Source organism: Heterodontus francisci, chromosome 42 (genome assembly GCF_036365525.1).
Source record: "Heterodontus francisci isolate sHetFra1 chromosome 42, sHetFra1.hap1, whole genome shotgun sequence".
NCBI classification, from domain to species: Eukaryota; Metazoa; Chordata; class Chondrichthyes; order Heterodontiformes; family Heterodontidae; genus Heterodontus; species Heterodontus francisci.
In genome coordinates this window covers 8996248-9008460 of record NC_090412.1, presented here as the reverse complement: position 1 = coordinate 9008460, position 12213 = coordinate 8996248, and the positions used below count along the sequence as shown (strand labels likewise).

The 12213-nt window shown below is 44.9% G+C and overlaps 1 protein-coding gene across 9 annotated transcripts in view; it reads left to right on the top strand.

The window, feature by feature from the left end:
- Positions 1 to 12213, top strand: part of ndst2a (N-deacetylase/N-sulfotransferase (heparan glucosaminyl) 2a) — a 480630-nt gene that overhangs the window by 240305 nt on the left and 228112 nt on the right. For 2 of the 9 annotated variants that reach the window (XM_068020516.1, XM_068020515.1), the window contains exon 5: positions 7910 to 7975. The exons of the other annotated variants lie outside the window; for them this stretch is intronic. The gene's annotated coding sequence lies outside the window, so the exon portion shown is untranslated. The remainder of the gene's footprint in view (positions 1 to 7909; positions 7976 to 12213) is intronic. 9 annotated transcript variants of the gene reach the window in all.

The window sequence follows — 12213 nt, the reverse complement described above, 5'->3', positions numbered from 1 at the left end:
AGCTGTTGTTGTTTATAATAGTATTAGTTAGCGGTTAGTGGTACTTAATGACAGCAGCACTGGTAAGGGATTCTCATCCTGCTCATACCTGACTTCTACACACGCACTTTGCAGTATGGGTCAGCGATTTAGTCAGTAGAATGGGGATCTTTAGCAGATCATTATGGCCCTCCCCTTTTAATCCTCCTGCAGTCAGTTGTAGCACCTCCAGTGATATTGTCACTGACCGAGGGTCACCCTTATACTCATGCTCATTTCGTCCAGATTCTGAAAGCGTGTTATCTGTGAGCCAGCTCCCTGAGCCCAGCAATAGGATCACAGACATGCAGCAATACTGGGTCAATGACCCATCTGTGAGAGCTGGGTTTAAGAGTTGGGAATGCTGGGAACTGCCCCAATGACATCTCCCAGAATTCGTGTGTCGACAAATGAAACGCAGCTTCAGATTGATGAGTTGTGGTGAAATATTAAAGCCTATTTTAACTCTGGAATTTCCTTACTGCTGTATATGGTGTAAATAACCCCGCATTCTTCGGTGCCAGGGATCAAAAAAGGACAGATCAGATGACACCAGCCCACAAAAAGGTTATTGTCATGTAATTCACTCTGAGATATCCCTTTCCGTCTGCGGATGATTCTCTTTATAAAGCACACAAGTTGTCTTGTGTGGTCTCTAATGGCAAAATCTGCTTTCTTGCAAAACTGCGACATTGCATACTCCATTTGTCTCTTGTATCCGATGAGCGATAAACTGATAAGAATGCACGGGGAGAGGAAATAGCTGGGAAAGTGTCTGAAAGCTGTAATGCATTCACTAGGTATATAATTTCCTTAGAAATGAGTAATGCAGTAATGGTTTGGGCATAGGAATCTGGCTTTCTTTTTTAAGTAAACTATCAGCTCGGGTCCTGGATGAGTATGTGAATGACGGAGGGAAAAGGGCAGAATGAGCGGCCTTTGCTGGTTGCTACATTTGTGGACCATTGTGTTAAATTTTTGTACCAATTTCTGAAGAGGCGGCTAACTACAAATTTAAAGCCCTTACACTGGGGTATTGTTATTATGTCAGGACACTCAGGTGACACTCAGTGGAGACTGCTACAAAAGATAATTCTGCAGTTCCTTAAACTCGGTGGCAGTTTTCCTGTATTTGCCGGTTCATGGTGGCCTGCAGATGACTTGGCGAAATGTTCTGAAGCCTTGTCAGAATAACTTTGGCCATTGGTGCATGTACACTTCCATTGAAGTGACTAAGACTGTTGGGTATGCAGCCAACAGGCTTCTGATCAGAGGTCCAGCTTACACAAAGAGGCTGCACTGTTGTTCTCGAGCGTAGGAAAGCTGAGGACCACCAGTCCCACTGCAGTGCAAAGGCATCTCCAGTCTCCCTTCATCTGTAACTAGGATGAAAAACATTCTAACAGTGTTGACCTGTACGTTGCCAGTGGTTGAATCCAGACGCATTAATTATGTCCAGCGGTGTTTGCCTTGGGCTTCATTGGTTCTGTCACTCGCTGAATAATTGGCATCAGCGGGTTCCCCGGACAGGGAATTTGTTCACTGGGGAAAATTCTTTGCAGCCTGCCAACGATGTGGCATCATCTTTCACCCCTGTGTCCATCTGTCGAGGGCCTGCTTCAGTGGTAGATTGATAGTAAAGTCTGCTCATTGTGTATGTTTTTGTTGTACTGTCGGCCGATTACCTTGTTTCAGTTCAGCTGTTTTTTTCCTGTACTGGCAGGCTGCTCTTCGGTTATGAGACTGAGGAAGCTCCTGTTTAATCTCCTGTACCAATGCTATTCTGTGATTCAGCCAACGGAAGTGCCGAGGAGGTGGCAGGGGTATCGGGTTTGACCCCCTCCGCCCCCCCCCCCCAGGATAGAGTGACCCACCAGGCAGTAACTGGAGCCTTTGTGGCTTTTAAGTACTGTCTGCACGGTTGCGAATTTAGATGCTGTATTTACATAATTTGCAATTTGCTCTCTGACGTGCAAAAACCTTGGGGGTAGATCGGAAAGTGCCTGATAATACTGTGGGTATCCCTCTGCTGTGCACCTCTAAGAGGTGGTCAGTGTGATGACTTTGGTCTCTGTTTTAAAAAGGAATTAAATCCCAGCAGCAAAGTTCATCCTTTTATTAATTATTTGCATTTTGGGCTAAGTCTGTCTGTTCCGCTGGTCAGAATAGACTATATTCAAGTATTTAAGCCACTTTTGTGCGTGTTCTCCCTATCTCTGTAATCTCCTCCAGCCCTATAGCTCTCCGAGATATCGGCACTCCTCCACTTCTGGCCTCTTACAGAATCACAGAATTGTTACAGTGCAGAAGGAGGCCATTCAGCCCATCATGTCTGCACCGGCTCTCTCAAAGAGCAATTCCCTCATTTTCATTCCCCCGCCCTCTCCCCATAACCCTGCTCACTCTTCCTTTTCATCTTCTTTGGGCCTCCTTATCTCGAGAGACAATGGATACGCGCCTGGAGGTGGTCAGTGGTTTGTGAAGCAGCGCCTGGAGTGGCTATAAAGGCCAATTCTGGATTTCATATAACTCTCTAATTCCCTTTTGAATGTTTCAATTGAACCTGCCTCCACCACATTCTCAGCCAGCGCATTTCAGACCTTGAGCTTCCCCGATTTTAATCGCTGCACTGTTGGTGGCTATGCCTCCAGCCGCTGAGGCCTTCAGCTTTGGAATTCCCTCCCTAAACCTCTCCGTCTCTCTACCTCCTTTAAGACGCTCCTTAAAACCTACCTCTTTGACCAAGCTTTTGGTCACGTGTCCTAGTATCTCCTTATGTGGCTCAGTGTCAAGTTTTTGTTTGACGCTCCTGTGAATCGCCTTGGGACTTTTTACTCTGTTAAAGACACTACACAAATACGGGATACATTGTTATCCTGCAAGCAATGATTGATTAATGATGGCATACTCCCCACTACTTAAACGGTCCACATTTAGATCAGACCATCAGTTAAATTGGGCAAATAGCACTAATCATTTACCATTACTGTTAACTGCCAATTGCAAAGTTGCCTTTTGCAGTGTTTTAAGCGCACTGGCTGTTTCAACTTGTGCTTGCCACTGGTGAGAAGGTGTAATTGCAGCACAGTAAAGTTTACATGGGTCGTTTCTCATTATAACTAGGGACATAGGACTTTATAAGCAGAACACAGGCAGAAGTTAGATTATTATTATACTTTATATTAATAGATAAAATTCCTGGGGCGTTGCTCAAGGTATGTAGTCCATCTCACCCCAGAGGGGAAGAGATCTGATGGTTTTGTAGAACTCCCGGGATCCCAGTTTGAAAAGCTGTGTCCCAGGATGGTATCAGCACACTGATGCTTTCGACCTGCAGACTCCACTGCAAAATTCAGCTTCGGCTTGCAGTTGCATCATTTGCAAATCGGCCTTGGCAACTGCTTTGATTCCAGACTCCCAAGTGCAGAGCCAGTTGTGCATGGTAACAGCAGTGATTTATTTAGTTTACTGTAACTTTAATTGCAGATCTTGGGTGTAGTTTCTAATGTGATCTTTCTCTCTCAGTGCTGGTGTGGAATTAAGAAAGCAGAGGTGACCCTGCCTGCCAAATACTGGAGCATCGTGACGACTGAAGAATGTCTTCACTGACCATCAGAATTATTTTTTGCCTGCAAACTCCCCAGAGAATAGGGTTTCTATTCCTTTTTGAGCTTGGAAACAGCTTGATCGACATCGAGGTAACAGCAGTTACATCTGAAATTTGACGAGTGCAGATCGATTGGTATCCTTAACATTCTGAAGAAAAAACTGATACACTCTGCCAAGTTCAGAAGGGTTTTTTCCCCCAAAGTTTAAACTACCTGAAGTTGGCTAAGGTGTAACCCTCATTCAGCAGTCGCCAGGAAACGGTTCTGTTTAGAGAACCCGATTCCTATTTGCTTTGCTCGTATTGTAGGGCAGATTTGGAGAAGAGCAGCAGCAGATTACTGGGTACAGTAGATTACAAGTAGCATTCACATCTTCGCCTTTTTCCTTGATGCCAGGGGCAGTAGCACTCGGGATGAAATGGCAGAGATGGGATGGCACAAAGCACAGCAGGCTGATATTTGTTTTTTCAGCCAGTGAATGAAAGCACCTTCAGTAAGTTGTCGGTCAGCTCGTTTATTTTCCAGCAATGCCTTTGAAGGCAGAGTTAGGGGGACTGGAATTTGTGTCCCACAGGCGAGAAAATACAAATCAATCAAGAAAAATGGCCAAGAATGCTGCGTTTTATTGCTAACTCTGGTCTGGAGACAGTGGAACCCTGGATACCCCTCTTGGTTCACACAGGAGGGTTGGCCAGGTGTGGCTGGAGTCCGTGCAATTTGACCCCAACTTGAGCTCTGCCTTCAGGGCAGCACGGGAGAAGACAAAGTAAAATAGCAAGCATTCGGACTGGAGCTGTGTTTGAAAATCCACAACTGTTGTCATGAAAATGTTCTCAAATTTGTGTCTCGAGGCTTTACTCGATGGAGCTTTTGAAGATTAAAGTCCAGTTCCAATTTCACATCCATCAACTCCTCTTTTCTCAGCCTGGATTTCTTTAGCTCTTTTTTTCTCTCTGGATTGTTCTCCTCCAACTTGTTCCTCCGCCTCTCCTCTCTCATCCCCTCCCCTTCTCAAGGTGTTGGCTCTTGCTGTCCTAAGGTTCCACGGGCTTCCACAAGTGGCCGTCAGTCATGGGGGAACCTTGGTAATGAGCGTGGCAGGCTGTGTGACAGCAGCGGAGCACAACGATTCCATCTTCATCCGATATTCACACATGCAAGCTTGGAGCAGGGGTCATTAGATAGCGTGCAGGACTGGCATTTGACAATTTTTACTCTCAAAATCAATCTGGCTATCAGGAATTTACAAGAAGACTTTGTGATTATTATCTTGTTGCTTCTCATCACCAGCACGTCTAAAATTGTGAACACCATGGGCATGGGTAAGTTACATACATCCGTACGAACATACGAATTAGGAGCAGGAGTAGGCCACTCGGCCCTTCGAGCCTGCTCCGCCATTCAATACGTTCATGGCTGAACTGATTACTCCACATTTCCACCTACCCCCGATAACCTTCCACCCCCTTGCTTATCAAAAATCTATCTACCTCTGCCGTAAAAATATTCTAAGACTCTGTCTCCTCCATCTTTTGAGGAAGAGAGTTCCAAAGACTCACGACCCTCAGAGAAAACATTTCTCCTCATCTCTGACTTAAATGGGCGACCCCTTATTTTTAAACAGTGACCCCTAGTTCTAGATTCTCCCACAAGGGGAAACATCCTTTCCAAATCCACCCTGTCAAGACCCCTCAGGATCTCGTATGTATGTTGGGGCCAAGATGAACCTTCTCTCCTCATGTTGCAGTGGTTTTCTTTTCTGTAAGGTGTTGTTAGAGTACAGTGTCTTGGCTTCAATAGACATTTGTGGCAATCAGGACATTTCAGAAGGAATTCGATAGACAATTGAAGAAAAATATTAGCGGGTATGGGAAAAGAGCAGGAAATGGGAATAGAATAGATCGCTAAGATGTGCAAATAGGACTGGTCCAGACATGATGGTCTAGATTGGCGCCTCCGATGCTGAAATTCCTGTTAATCTAACAGTGCCCCGATGTATTGCTCCCTGGTTTTGCTCCTCATCTCACTTTGTTTCCTCAGGAATAGCATTAAAAATGTTGTTTTGTGATTTTCTTGCTCCAATCTTCAACCCAATACCTGGACTCTGGCATCACTTGTTGCTGTGAAATATCTTAAAGTCAGATGACAATCTGGAATATGTCTTCCTGTCGAGATTGCAAATAAAACTATGCATTATAATATTTTTACAGAAGGTATGGTTATTTTTCCTAATCGGGAATGGCTTTGATGCAAGCCCTTATTATCTACAGAGTAAGTCTCTAATCTGTTAGGAGCTGAATGATCCCAGGTTTGATTGCTAGCCTGGGCTGAGTCAATTGCTGTTAGCTGGTGTATCATAGTTGGCCTCAGTACTCGGGCTGTGGGGAAGAAAATTGGCCAGGACAGACATTTCTGATGGCTGTTCAGTGACCCTTTCTAGAAAGAAAGAAAGACTTGCATTTATATGGCACCTTTCATGATCTCAGGACATCCCAAAGTGCTTTATAACCGATGAATTTATGAACACAGCAGCCAATTTCTTTTTATTCATTCATGTGATGTGGGCATCGCTGCTAGACCTGCATTTATTGCCCATCTTTAATTGCCCTTGAGAAGATGGTGGTAAGCTGCCTTCTTGAACCACTGCAGTCCTTGGGGTGTAGATACACCAACAGTGCCGTTAGGAAGGGAGTTGCGGGATTTTGACCCAGCGACAGTGAAGGAATGGTGATACAGTTCCAAATCAGGATGGTGTGTGGCTTGAAGGGGAACTTGTGGGTGGTGTTGTTCCCATGCATTTGCTGCCCTTGTCCTTCTAGGTGGTAGAGGTCGTGGGTTTGGAAGGTGTTGTTACAGGAGCCTTGTTGAGTTGCTGCAATGCGTCTTGTAGATGGTACACGCTGCTGCCACTGTGCGTCAGTGGTGGAGGGAGTGAATGTTGGATGGGGTGCCAATCAAGCAGACTGCTTTGTCCTGGATGGTGTCGAGCTTCTTGGGTGTTGTTGGAGCTGCACCCATCCAGGCAAGTGGAGGATATTTCATCACATTCATGACTTGTGCCTTGTAGGTGGTGGACAGACTCTGGGGAGTTACTCACTGCAGGATCCACAGTATCTGACCTCTTGTAGCCACAGCATTTATGTGGCTGGTCCAGTTCTGTTTCTGGTCAACGGTGACTGCAGGATATTGATAGTGGGGGGATTCAGCGATGGTAATGCCATTGTACGTCAAGGGGAGATGATTAGATTGCTGTTGTAGAAGCTTGCTGTGCACAATGTGACAATGACCAGATAATCTGCTTCAGTGACGTTGATTGAGAGTTAAATATTGGCCAAGACACTGGGGATAACTCCTTACTTTTCTGCAAGATGGTGTATGGTATCTTTTATGCCCACCTGAGAGGGCAGACATGGCCTCGGTTTAACGACTCATCCAAAAGTCGGCACCTCCGACAGTGTAGCACTCAGTCGGTACCGCACTACAGTGTCAGCCTTGAGTTTTGTGCTCAAGTCTCTGGAATGGGAATTGAACCCACAGGCGCGGTTGCTATCAACTGAACCACGGCTGACACCGAGAAACTCATAGAAGTGCAGACATCGAGTGAAGATAGGGTTAGGCTTGACCGACATGGTCCTGCGATTGAATAGATTATCAGCATTTGTCACCAATGTCTTACAGTGTCCACTCAGCTAATATGCTGGAGTGCTGGAGGGCTCCTCGTACTGATGGAGCCATACCCCATCAAAAGAGTTGCTGCCTTCAGAGGAGAAAATGAGCAGGAAAAATAAATGTTTCTTTTTTAAGTTCCAAAGAGGCCATTCCAATTTGAACTATTTTACAAAAGGCACTTGGTTGTGTTCTTCACTAACCATTATCCAATGGAAACTAAATTAAATCGTGGGACAATCTGGCAGCAGGACATGAACATAAGGCTAGGGAAGAATTTGTGTATTAAATCCCACAAGGGGGCAGGTGGGTAGGTATATCCGTTTTCAGTAATGCCTGAGAGTGGTTGATGTCTGACCATCAACTTGTAAGAGATTCAGCTTTTAGGGTAAATGAATAATGGAATCATATGGGCTGGGCAAGTTAACTGCAGGGTTACTGTGTAATAGCGGCAGCTAAACAGAGCTTAGGAAGATTCTGAAAGTCCCCACACGTATTGATTTGCTGACAGGATTGGAGGAGTTTGCGATGGAGAGATGCCGGATTAATTACGGTGCTTTTTAATGTGCAGTATAAGGTTTCTTCAGAAAATCAGCTGTCTCTACTTTGCATTTCAGGGAGAAGCGTTTCTCTTGAATGATACATATGTAGGAAGCAATGCTCATCTAAGTGCTTAAGAAAAGGTAGGAAGATTTTGCCCATTAAAAGGCACAATGATTCTGGTTTTATTGTCTTCAAGATATAAGACAGTTTGTGACAGGAGTTTGGGGGATTTAGAAAGGCTTGAAATTGGGGCGCTGAGGTAAGTAACTGCCAGACCTTTCTCGCACACCAACAAAATAGAAACTGGAAAAAGGCTTCGCTCGCAGTTGATCTGGCCTGACATGTTCATAAAAGTACTGGGCAGTTGGGAATGCACTTGTGTTTAAATATAATATCTAGTCCATGGAATCAGCTGCATTCTCACGAGATCATTTTTTAATTCCAAACTCTGATTAGGATTTTTTTTTTATTTGAAGATAAATTTATCACGCAGCGATTGGTGTCTTCCTATTGAGAGATAAACGTTAAGTCCTTTTGCTTTGCTCACAATTTGTACATTGGAAAATGTCCAAGTGCTGGTTTGGTTCAGTTGAATCTCGCTTGCCAATAAGTCAGAAATTTGTGGGTTCAAGCCACGCCCCAGGACTTGGCCAGGGTGGCGCAGTGGTTAGCACCGCAGCCTCACAGCTCCAGGGATCCGGGTTCAATTCTGGGTACTGCCTGTGTGGAGTTTGCAAGTTCTCCCTGTGACCGCGTGGGTTTTTGCCGGGTGCTCCGGTTTCCTCCCACAGCCAAAGACTTGCAGGTGATAGGTAAATTGGCCATTATAAATTGCCCCTAGTGTAGGTAGGTGGTAGGGAATATAGGATTACTGTCGGGTTAGTATAAATGGGTGGTTCTTGGTCGGCACAGACTTGGTGTTTCAGTGCTGTATCTCTAAATAAATAAAAAATAAAATAATAAATAAATAATCTGGATTGACACTTTAGAATAGGGCTAGCAACCCTCTTGGATTGCCCTGGAGTCTCCAGAAATTAAAGATTCATCTCCAGCACACTGCTGCAAGCAACCCAGGATAAAACATCATAGCATTAATTTTTTTCATTTTCTTCGAATGGTTTTGCTCAATAGTTATAAAAGTATAGGAGTAGGAGGCAGAGGGAAGGCTGTTTGGCAGCCAAGAATCATCGAATGGACTCATGAAAAGTTGCTTTGTGATTGATATGGGAAGATGGTGATGGATAAGTTGGGGGTGGGGCAGTGGGAGGTGGAATGTCGTAATAAAACCTCCAGGGTTACATCCAATCAGAGGTGGAAATCTGAGCGCTGAGGCAGTGATGGATTGTCAAAGGTCACAAGATAAATATTGCTGAAAAAGTTTCTTCATCCATCTAAAAGAAACTCTGCAGTCCTCCCATTGCAGCATTCAGCTTTCACTTAAATAATTGCAAGACATTTGCCTCCACGATTCTAGGCCCATTCCATGTGGTGTTCACTCTTTGTGAAGAGCTACCTGATATCAGATCTAAATTTGCCTTAGCTATTGGTTGTGAGGATGGGGTAAGGTGCTATGAAAATGCTAGTCTGGCTCTCCTTCTTTGATCTTTCTCTCATTTACCTTCTTTCTTCACTCAACTGCTGCAGTGCAACTGTTTAACTTCAGCGTTCCTACTGACCTTTGGGTTTGAATGCACTGCCCAGAGTGGAAGGTGATGGAGTGGGGGAGGGGCTTATCACGCACAATTGGTCAGCGACAGAAAGAGAGGATAATTTATGGAAAATGTTCTACTTTCCCAAACCTTTCTCAAGCTCGATGCACTCCTGTTCAAAGAGGCATAGAGTACAGTAACAAGGAAGTTATGCTCAATCTTCATAAAACACTGCTTAGACTTCAGCTGGAGTTTTGTGTCCTATTCTGGGCGGCGCTCTTTAAGAAGGATATTCAGGCCCTCACTTAGGGTGCAGTGAAAATTTGCTAGAATGGTACCCGGGGTGAGGGACCTCTGTTATGTGGAGAAACTTGAGAAACTGGGATTGTTGGCCTTCGAGCAGAAAAAGTTAAGGAGAAATTTAATAGCGGTCTTCAGAATTATGAAGTATTGCATCCAGTCCTGGTCACCACACTTCAGGAAGGATGTGAGGATCCTTGAGAGGGTGCAGAGGAGATTTACCAGAACAGTTCCAGGGGTGGAGGATTTTAGTTACAAGGTTAAGTTGTAAAAGCTGGGTTTGTTCTCCTTGGAACAAAGGAGATTGAGGGGAGATTTAATAGAAGTGTACAACATTTATGACAGTCATATATAAGTTAGACAAGGAAAAACTGATCCCATTAATAAATGGTACAAGGATTACGGGACACAGATTGAAGATTTTGGGCAAAAGATGCAGGGGAAATGAGGAAGCACTTTTTTTTCACAGCGGGTGGTAATGACCTGGAACTCGCTGCCCACAAGGGTGGTGAAAGTGGAGAAGATCAATGACAGCAAGAGGAAGTTGGATGGCCACCTGAGAGAAATAGACTTGCAGGGGTACGGAGGTTGAGCCGGGGAGCGGGACTGACTGCATAGCTCCGTGGAGAGCAGACGTGGACTACCTTATTGCTGTACTCTATGCCTTTTTAAAAAGAAAAGTAAAGATCCCGTATGATTTTTTGAACAGCTTTCTCAACTTGTCCTTCAAAGATTTGTGTATGGGAACCTCCAGGTCCCTCTAGTCGATCGGCCGAATGGCCTCCTTCTGTGCCGTAAATGACTCTGTGACTCTCTGAAGGGTTTTAATAGAGTCCATAAGAAGCAACAGTTTCCACTGGTAGGAGGGTTAGTAACTGGAGGACACAGATTCAAGATAATTGGCAAGCGAACCAGAGGGAAGGTCAAAAATCTTTTTACACTAAGTTGATATGAGCTGGAATGCACTACCTGAAAAGTGGTGGAAGCAGACTCAATGGTAACTTTCAAAAGGGAATTTGGATGTATACTTGAAAAGGAAAGATTTACAGGACTGTGGGGTAAGAGCAGGGGCATGGCACTAATTAGATAGCTCAAAGAGTTGGCATAGGGGCGGTGGCCTCTTTCTGTGTTTATGACTCTTTGATATGTGCTGAATATAGAATTATGAGGATACGTACCCTGGCCATTTTAAGAGAGACAAAGCAGAAAGAAAGAAATCCTTTTTTAAGCTTGGCTATTTTCAGTAGCAAGACTACCTCAAGGATTCCTTGATTTGTGGCCTTGCAAGCTTCCTTGACAGGCAGATAACTATTCAAACACAACAATGTAAACACTCCAAGGGAAATTGCTCAGGATTGAACTGTTGCACTTTGTAATTTCTTCCTTTGAGATTAAAGTATTTAAATGCAAGAGCTAATCCAGGTCTTTGCAGGCTGTTAACCAGAGAGGGAGAGTTAATCACCAATTAGAGCAGAATATAAAATAATGGGGTTTGAGCTGTGTTAAAGCCAAGTATTTAGTCAGTTGGTGGTGTTGCCCATGAGATGTCTCTTCTGTGTAAAATGTTAGCCAACAAATAAGGAAAATGGATATTTCCAACTCTATCATGGCTTCAGTGTTGTGCTCCTGATGGTTATGCGCGCTTCAGCTGCCATCTTGTATCATGTGGACATTGGTGCCAAGCAATGAGAATGAACATCTTGCCTTATCGGTCTTATTTGCGCAGTGGCCACTGAAACAATGGCCCTGCTGTTAATGGAGAGGCGGGGAAGGGTGCGAGGGAGTCCATTGACAGGCCAAGAATCTGGCAAGGCCAGGGACTTAAAGGTCTTCCTTCTATGAATGGCAGGGCCTCTATTTGAGAAATTTTGGGCAAACTGCCACCCGACAGCTTGACCGCTCGGCCAGCTGGCAGGTGCGAGCAATAAGTCGCAGCGGTTGGAGACCATGGGGATGATTCCCCAGCAGTCGGTGGCTGTAGGGACTCATGAAGAGATGTTTCAGGACCGCTTTTTCTTTTGAATGGACCATTGGCGCACCTCAATTCTGCACAACCACGTTATTGCGGGCTCTCCTGCCCATTCCCATCACCCCAACTTGTTCGCATCTCGAACTCCCACTGAGGCGTCCTCTCAAAAGTGTATGAATGCAATGGAGCTACCACCTCAAAGTTTTCTTCCTCTGTTCGCACTTGGCCACCCCTCCTGGTGTTCGCATCCAGCCCACACCCACCCCTGCCTTGTTTCACTCCTTATTGCAGTGACGGTATGAGGAAATCACGAGATGGGAGAAAATAAACTTCAACTTATCCCAAACTCTGCTATCCCTGGCCAATCTCACAGCAAGTCATGCTGAACCATCAGGCTGTGCTTGCTGACCTACATTGGCTCCCAGTCGTCCAAAGTCGCCAATTCAAAATTCACATCCTT